The sequence below is a fragment of the Ochotona curzoniae genome, unplaced genomic scaffold, assembly GCF_017591425.1.
Source record: "Ochotona curzoniae isolate NIBS_2020 unplaced genomic scaffold, NIBS_Ocur_1.0 contig_4792, whole genome shotgun sequence".
In the NCBI taxonomy this organism is placed as follows: Eukaryota; Metazoa; Chordata; class Mammalia; order Lagomorpha; family Ochotonidae; genus Ochotona; species Ochotona curzoniae.
This window is the reverse complement of record NW_024466389.1, coordinates 4,961,041-4,969,765: the sequence shown is the minus strand read 5'-3', so window position 1 is coordinate 4,969,765 and position 8,725 is coordinate 4,961,041. Positions and strand designations below refer to the sequence as shown.

The 8,725-nt window shown below is 56.5% G+C and overlaps 1 protein-coding gene across 1 annotated transcript in view; it reads left to right on the top strand.

Annotated features, from left to right (window-relative positions):
- Positions 1-1,396: 1,396 nt before the first annotated feature.
- CTNNBIP1 (catenin beta interacting protein 1) overlaps positions 1,397-8,725 on the top strand; it is a 44,630-nt gene continuing 37,301 nt past the window's right edge. The window contains exon 1 of the mRNA XM_040987873.1: positions 1,397-1,489. The gene's annotated coding sequence lies outside the window, so the exon portion shown is untranslated. The remainder of the gene's footprint in view (positions 1,490-8,725) is intronic.

Genomic DNA, 8,725 nt, shown 5'->3' with positions numbered 1-8,725 from the left:
TGCCACAGGGTAGAGGATTAGTCCACTTGGAGCTGCCATGATGGGATGCCTGCATCGCAGGCAGGTGCTTAATCTACTAGCCGTGACATCAGACCTAAATTTCGAAAAAAAAAATCACATCTTGAAAACCAAACAACATATTCAGTTTTAATTTGCTTAAACACCACATTTACAGACAGTACTGTGACCCTGAGCTGTGCACGGGCCTTGCCCACCTTGGCAGGATGGCAGGGGCTGCCTTGAGCACAGATCGGAACACTGACAGGGCTGACACGTCTTTAGAGTTAACAACCTCCCCAGTCCCCAATACTCGAATACAGTTATTTGAACAGGAACATGGCATTTCAGAACATAAACAGAAAAAAAAAAAAGTTATGCCCTAGTCTTGCAAAAGGATGGGGAAGAAAAATGTAGGTTAGAAAGGGGGTACAAAGGTTGGGGACAATGGGGTGGGGCCACCTTATGTAACCGGAAAAGTGGCAATGAGGAAAAGGAGGCCACGCTTAAGAGACAGTGACCCTTGAAAGGAAAGCGGATGTCAGGGGACACTCGCGCCCGTCCTGGGGACAGCCTCGGCTCAAGCATATCATACACTGACCCCCGCACCCAGAAACGCGCTCGGTCCCCCTGGACACTGCCCCTCGAGGACCCCGGGACACTGCCCCTCGAGGACCCCGGGACATTGCCCCTCGAGGCCCCCCGGGACACTGCCCCTCGAGGCCAGGGACCTCGGGCCGAGACGCAGCGAGGAGCCCACGCCCCACGCCTGAGCCGCTCGGCAGCCGCAGGCTAACGCTCCCGCTGCTGCACACACACTGGTGCGCCTGAGAGGCCATTTTCTGCACGGTATCACCAGGGTCCCGGAGCGGCAAAGGCCAAGGAGGGTCGCCGACCGCCGCGCCCGCTCCGTCCGCACTCCCTCAGGCAGCCGCCCGACCCACCACGCCCGCTCCTCCCCGAGACTCTCGGCGCGGACTCGGCAGCTCGGCCTCTTCGCTCGGCCCGCCCACCTCCTGGTCCCGCCCACGCCCCAAGAAGCCCAATCAGTGTCTCCCAAGCGCCGCTCAGGCCCGCCCCTCGCCGCACAGTCCCCGCCTCTCAGACCGAGTTAGCCAATGCGAAGGCGCACCCCGGCCCCGCCCCACCGCCGGCCCCGCCCCGGCGCCCGGCCCACCGCGGCCTGCCTCCCTCCGGGGCGTAGCCGTCGCCTCAGCTTCGGTCGCCCGCGCCGATCCCGATGCCGCCCCCTCCGCCGGGCCCTCCTCCGGCGGCCTGGCGCCTCCCTCCCTCCCCGCCGCGGTGACTCACGGAGCGGGAGGCGGAGGCTGAGGCGGCCGCTCCCGCTGCTGCCGCTGCCGCTGCTGCTGCTGCTGCTGCGAACGCCGCTGCCGCCGCGGCTGCTCGGGCTGAGCGCGCCCCGGAACAGGCCGCCGCGCGCCGCGCTCCGGACCCGCAGCCGCCGCCGGCCCGGCCGGGTCGGGCGGCCCAGGTAAGCGCGAGGCCGGCCGGCGCTCGCAGCGCCGGGGCCCGCGCCGCGCCGGGGCTCAGGGCAGCCGCCGGCCCTTTGTCTCCTGGGGAGGGGCCGCGCAGGGCGCCCCCGACCCCGCTCGGACCCACCGGCCTGGCCCGGGCGCCGGGGCGTCCGCCCGAGGGTCGCCTCCACAGGTGTCCGAGCCCCCCACCCTGTTGCTCACCCCTCCGCGTCCTCGGGGATGTGTGTCATCGCCTGGCCGCCCTGCTAGCCCTCACCTGCGCGCTGCTCACTGCATCCAGGTCTTCCCAAACTCGCCGCGGCCGGGCTCTGGCCCCGAGCCGTGCTCCCCTCTAAGTCCGATTGCGGAGCCCCCCCAGTGCCAGCCCTCTCTGCTGAGTGTTCCTGGAAGGCCGGCCCGGGGGCGTGTGTACATGAACCTGCATAATTAACCACTTGGAGCCCAGAACTGCACTTCTCGCCTTTTTTCCATCACCCTGGCACCAGCCACTTTCCCTTTCTGGGAAGCTGGTTGACTGAGACCCGCGTGTCTGGATGCCCAGGCTCTGCTAGGCCCCACACCTTCCCCCCCGCCCCCTCCACGTGTCTTTGGGGTGCAGAACTTGTCAGGTTAGCCCCTGGGGAGGCCAAGGGGACCTGGTTGGTGTGGATGAGAAGTAGCACTTCTTATGGGAGTGTGCTGCGGCTGCTAGCTAATTGTTTTGTGTCCTGTCACTCAGAGAACTTCGAGAAAGCAGGCCTGGCCAGCTCTGGGATGTGGAAGACAGGGACTTGGAGGCAGGCTCAGCGTTGGCCCTGAGGTTCTGTTCCCAAGCGCCTTGGCTCCTTGCTCCCTGCTACAACCGCTGGGCTCTGGTCCCTGGCTTCAGACCCTGGCTGGTAACTGATCTCTTGTGCCACTAGCGTGGCCAAGATACCGACAGCTTGCACCGATTTAAATCAGCACTTGGAGTCGTGTGGTGCCAGCTGTCGAAGGCCAGTGCGTCATGCAGGGTTTCCTGGTGGACTTAGAGCGGTCCTTGAAGCTACCTCCATTGCTGCGGTAGTGAGCGCCAGGAGTGGTCCAGGGACGGAAGCCACAGCAGCAAGGAAGATGGACAGCCCAGGGCTCTGGCCACCTGCAGGCGACTTCCTAAACGGGAAGGACAGACAATGCACAGTGGGTGGTTCCAGTAGTGCGCTGTGCTTGGGAAGGCAGGTGCGGGCCTGAACATGACCATAGGGTGGGCGTTGTGGGGCACTGCGGTAAGCCGCTTGGCTGGCACACCCACACCCCATGTAGTTGGGCTGGTTCAGAGCCTGGCTACTCCACTTCCAATCCAGTTTCCTGCTAATGCAAACTGGGGGGAAGCAGATGACCACGTCAGTTCTTGGGCCCCTGCCTCCCATGTCCAGGTTCCTGCCTCCCAGTTTTGACCTGGCCTTGGGGGACACTGATGGTGTGAACTAGTGGAGGGGTGATTTGTCCTTCCTCTGTCTCTTTCACTCTGGCTTTCAAATGGATGAAAAAAATTAAGCATTCAAAAATTTTCAAACATTTGTAGACAAAAAAAAAAAGGATTGTGTAGGTTGTGATGAAGAGCTTGGCTTTTATTCCGAGTGCGGGTGGAAGCCACGGGAGTGGTTTGAGTAGAGGTGTGATAAGATCTGGTTCAAGTTTTGGAAGGTTGTGGTGGCTGCTGCATGCAGACTGGGCGGAGGAAAGTAGAGGCGGAGATCATAGGGAGATGTCCAGTGCTGCCCAACAGGACACGGTGGTGGCTTCGGGGGCCAGGGCACAGGGGAGGCCGTGGGGTTCGTTTGCTCTCGCAGGGGAGGCTGAGAGCTGTAAAGCTAACCTTTGGGGAACACCCAAGTGGGACCTCTGTGTCTAGCCTAGGGTTTCCACGCTCAGGTTTAGTTCAGCAAACCTCCTTCAGCCTCTTGTGACTCAGAATGTGGAAGGGTCTCGGAGTGGGATGGGAAGCAGGTGGGCTGCCTGTCTGAGCTCACAGTCTCGTGGTTAGCCCCGTGGCTTACCTCAGAGCAGTGTGTGCCTTGTAAATGTGTGCTCCGCAATTGCAGTCCAAGAGATCTGTGGGTTTAACAATCTGACAGGGACCGAGGCGGGCAGAGCATGGCGGACGGTTCCTTCAGTGTCTAAACAGAGGTGCTAGTGCCCTGTCTACACCCCAAAATGCCCACGAGGATCACAGGATTGAATTTGGCCTCAAAGGAGATGGAGAACAATTCAGTGGCCGTCAAGTTGAGCCATGACACAGAATGAAACTTGATTTCTGTAGTGCTCCCATGGGTGTTGTCAGGCCCCTCCTCTGGAGGTGGGCAGACATGGATGATTCTTCGGAAGTCCTATTACAGTGCATACGTCTCCCACCTCTGTTTCTGTCCCCTGTGTCTGTGCAGGAGTCTGAGCTCTTAGAGGCTGAGTCGTCCCTGGGTTCATCTTGGGTTTCTTGCAGTGGCCAGGCCCCGGCCTGCACAGTGTTTCTGTCACCGCATACTGGCTGGCTTGCCTGCAGCTCTCACTGTACCTTCATCTGGAAACAAGGGGTCCTGGCCCAGGCTCTGTTTCTCCCTCAGACCTCACTCCTTTGCGTACTCCCCTGCAGGGTCCAACTTGGGGGTCAGCTGTGGAGTCTCAGTTTCTCAAGGTGGAGGGTGGTTGTGCCTTGCTGGGGCTGCCCCCTCTTCTTCCCTGCATTCAGGGAACAGATGCAAAGGGTGCTGGCCAAGGAGTTATTCAGCACTCAGCAAATAGGAGGTATAGCTCTTCGTTAGAGCCCAAACTTTGTGCCAAGAGTGTCTGGGTTTGCATTTGGCAATGCTGTTGTTAACTTTGTGAGCTTCATTGGGGGCCTTAACCTCTCATGTTTATTTCCCCATCCATGACAGAACAGTGCTTCCTCACAGTGCTGCTGGAAGAGTGAGAGTAACCACTACCTGCCAGAGTAACCACTACCTGCCAGAGTAACCACTACCTGCCAGAGTAGCCATTACCTGCTAGAGTAACCATTACCTGCCAGAGTAACCACTACCTGCTAGAGTAACCATTACCTGCCAGAGTAACCGCTACCTGCCAGAGTAACTGCTACCTGCCAGAGTAACTATTACCCGCCAGAGTAACCATTACCTGCTGGAGTAACCATTACCTGCCAGAGTAACCATTACCTGCCAGAGTAACCACTACCTGCTAGAGTAACCATTACCTGCCAGAGTAACCACTACCTGCCAGAGTAACCATTACCTGCCAGAGTAACCACTACCTGCCAGAGTAACCATTACTTGCCAGAGTAGCCATTACCTGCCAGAGTAACCATTTTCTGCCAGAGTAACCATTACCTGCCATGATAACCCCTACTTGCCAGAGTAACCATTACCTGCAGAGTAACTACCACCTGCCAGAGTAACCATTACCTGCCAAGTAACCATTACCTGCTGGAGTAGCCATTACCTGCCAAGTAACCATTTCCTGCCAGAGTAATTCTTACCTGCCAGGATACTTAGAGCAGCACCTGGCACCTAGCATGTGTTTCATTGAAGCAGTGGTTGTCTTCCCCACCAGTGCTTATGCCTGTGGGAGCAGTGTGTTGTTGTTGCCTGTTGCTAGAGTCCAGGCACTCACTCAGTAGGTATTTATCAAATCCAAGGACTTTTTGAGGACTCTGGATGCCAAACACTGTTGGGGATGCTGGGGGCACAGCCAAAAAAAAAAAATTCGAGTGCCATCAGTTAACGAAGCTTCTCTCCAAGTGGGGCAGACAGGAAGTAGGTGAGCTGTCGCACACACTGCTGCATGTACAATGAGGCAGACTGTGGCTGGCATGGTGGCATTCAGGCTCATCTTCTTCCTGCAAGTGCCGGCATCCCATATGGGCATGGTTTCTAGCCTCAGCTGTTCTACTTCTGATGCAGTGGCCTAGTAAAGCAGCAGGGGCTGGCCCAGATCCTTAGGCCCCTGTGCCCATATGGGGGCCCTGGACAAGGCTCCTGACTTTGGACCAGCCTAGCTCTGGCCATGGCAGCCAACCCGCAGATAAAAAATTCTCTGTCTCTTTCTCTGTCTCTCCCTCTCTCTCTCAGTAATTCTTGACTTTTAAGTAAAACAAATGAAAAAGAAAGGTGCCACTTGGGATGCTGTTGCCATGTGGGAGTCTGTTTGGGGCCCGGCTCTGCTTCTGGTCCAGTTTCCTGGGAAGCAGCAGATGATGGCCCCCAAGTGGGAGAGCAGGCACGATTCCCAGGCTCCTGGCTTTGGCCTGGCCCAGCTCTGGCTGCTCAGACATTTGGAGAATGAACCAGCAGATGGAAAGTCTCTCTCTGGTTATTAGATAGTAGATTTTGTAAAAATGAAGGCTGGGGCCAACCAGAGGATTACCAGGATGGCATCAGCTAGCCTTGGGGGGAGGGTGCCTTTTGAGTGACACCTGGGTGATGACCCAGAGGGACGAGTGGCCTGAAGTGTGGCGGACAAGAAGGAGTCGCCAGTGGCCGGACGTGTGACCAGATGTGCAGCACGTGAGGAGTTTGGGCTTCCCTGTCTGGGGTTGGACAGTAGCTCTCGCTCCTTGGAAGCTTTCCCTAGGGCTCAGAGATGACAGGAGTCCAGATGAGGACCAAGAGCAGGCTGCAGGGCTTTGTCCATGGAGGACTCTGGAGGCCAGTAGGCCTAAGCTGTTTCTCCTCAGGTCACTCAAGTCTTAGGCCTGGCACCCCAGATGACATAGAAGCCACCAACCGGATGGCCAAGGGGCCAGTCATGTGTGCAGGTTACATTGAGCTTGCTGTGTTCCCTGAGTTCGAAAGTTCTCCTCAAACATTGAGTCAGATGAGGGTCTCTTAGTACCTTGTCCTCCATAGAGGGATTGCCCATTTCTCTACCTTCTCATGAGTTAAACAACTGTTTCTTTTTGAAATAAAGTTGTTGTTTTTAAAGATTCATTTATTTTTGGCCTGGCGCAATAGCATAGTGGTTAAAGTCCTCACCTTGAATGCACTAGAATTCCATATGGGCGCCAGTTCTAATCCCAGCGGCCCTGCTTCCCATCCAGCTCCCTGCTTGTGACCTGGGAAAGCAGTCAAGGATGACCCAAAGCATTGGAACTCTGCATCTGCATGGGAGACATGAAGGAAGCTCCTGGCTCCTGGCTTTGGATTGGCTCAGCTCCAACCATTGTGGCCGCTTGGGGAGTGAATCATTGGACAGAAGATCTTTGTCTCTGTCTCTCCTCCTCTCTGTGTATCTGCCTTTCCAATAAAAATAAGTAATTTTTTATTCATTTAGTTTTATTGGAAAGGCAGATTTACAGAAAAAAGGAGAGACAAAAAGATCTTCCATATGCTGGTTTGTTCTCAGGTGGCTGCAGTGGCTGGAGAGCTAAGCCGATCTGAAGCCAAGAGCCAGGAGCTTCTTCCTGGGTTTCCCACACAGGGTGCAGAGTCCCAAGGCTTTGGGCCGTCCTCCACTGCTTTTCCAGGCCACAAGCAGGGAGCTGGATGGGAAGTGGAGCAGACAGGGCACAAACCTATGTGTGTGTTCCTATGAGGTGCTGGCGCTTGGAGGTTGACTGGCTTTCTTACCAGGGAAGTGATGTTCCTCTGTGTACAGCGTGAGGTGGTAGGTGGATGGCGATGGCACACCATCTCCCTGAGTCAGCCTACAGTTCTGTGCTGCGGGGAGTGCTTGGAAGTCAAGACCTGGCAGGGTGACGTTGCTAAGTGATCTAGGGCCAGCCGGCTGGGAAGAGTTAGGGTTCCAAGCTGGGTAGGGTAGCTGCTGAGGCACTCTGCAGGCCTGTCCTAGGTGGGGTCTAGATGGAGACAACTCTGCAGACAGCTCAGCCTTAAGCCTGGGGCGGTGGTCCGACAGCCGCGCTCCCTGTGGGAGTATGGTTCGAATGGGAGGCTTTCCTTGCCTTTTCTGACCTTGGGCAAACTAATTAACCCCCCCCCCCCCCCCCCCCCCCGCCCTTTTGCTTCACTTTCCCTAGCTGCAAATGGGGATAATGATACTTGCACCTCTGTGGCTCCCAGCAGTGCTGTGATGTTTAAGCCAAAGTGCTTTTGAACTTTTTTATGAAAGGCGGTTGGGCACCAACTGCTGTTGTACTCACTTATTAAAGACCCATTATGCCTGGGTCCTCCTTGGAGCCTGGTTAAGAGGCAAAGGCAGCAGTCCCTGGTGGGGAGGGGGTCCTCCCAGGTGGGCAGAGCCCTGCCGGAACATTGTTCTGCATTTCTGAACTTCCTTAAGGCTTGAAGATCAGGGAGATTTTGTCTGTTTTTCACAGTTGTGCTGTGCTGGAGAAGCTTCTGTGAGCACATGTGAGCCTCAGAACATGACTGAGGCCCACCCATGGCAGGGCTAAAGTCCTTGCCTTGAATGTGCCAGGATCCCATATGGTGCCAGTTCTAATCCCAGCAGCCCTGCTTTCCCATCCCTGCTTCTGGCCTGGGAAAGCAGTTGAGTTTGGTACAAAGCCTTGGGACCCTGCACCCATGTGGGAGACCTGGAAGAAGCTCTGGCTCCTGGCTTCAGATTGGCTCAGCTCCAGATTGGTTGCAGTCTCTTGGGGAGTGAATCATCAGGCGGAAGATCTTCTCTGTCTCTCCTCCTCTCTGCAAATCTGACTTTCCAACCAAAATAAATCAATCTTAAAAAAAAATTGTTGCATGGCTTGCTTCCTCTGGGGTTCTAAGTAGTGGAAGCCCAGGTCATCCAGGAACCAAGAAGTGCTGCTTGTCTTCTGTCGGTACTCCATTCCTTCTCCTTTCTTCCGCTGGCTCAGCAGCCACGGCGCATGTGTGGGGGTTCCACGTTTGAGCACCGTCACAGGTCCGGGGAGTACGGATGGTGCTGGGCAGGTCAGACACTCTGGACTCATTGCCCAGCCGGGCTCACATGAATAAAGAGAGGACGTGTGGGTGAGGGCGGCCTGAACTGTCAGGAGAGTCAGGAGACAATCTCTAGATGCTGGTCCCCATGCTTCCCGGCCACGCTGGGCGGGGGCCGGGCAAGGAAAAATGTCATAGCTTGGAGCCTCTCGGGGCCACGTGTGACACAGTTGTGCACGGCGTGGGCGTCTAAGCAGCGAGCACCCTGGGGCAGCAGTGAAGTTGCTGTCCGGGATGCTTATAACCTCTATCAGAATGCTGGTCTGAGTCCTGGCCACTCTGCTTCTCATCCAGCTTCCTGCTAACACATCCTGGGAGGCAACAGAGGATGGCTCAGTGCTT